We start from the raw sequence: 206 nt of genomic DNA on the forward strand, positions 1-206 counted from the left end.
CCTCCACAGCTCGGACGAACAGCTCCTGCTTCACCAGGGGACCGGGAACACGGACCCCCTCAGAAGGATGGCCACGTCAGCCACAGGTCGGCAGAGCTGTGGGGACACCCAGAGCACCCCTTATGCCCAGCCGGGGCTTCCAGGTCTGTGAGGAAGAAGCCACCACCACCACCAGGAGTGGCCCTCAGGCCATGTGAGTCCTCCAA

The sequence above is a fragment of the Mesitornis unicolor genome, unplaced genomic scaffold (assembly GCF_000695765.1).
Source record: "Mesitornis unicolor isolate BGI_N332 unplaced genomic scaffold, ASM69576v1 scaffold33550, whole genome shotgun sequence".
NCBI classification, from domain to species: Eukaryota; Metazoa; Chordata; class Aves; order Mesitornithiformes; family Mesitornithidae; genus Mesitornis; species Mesitornis unicolor.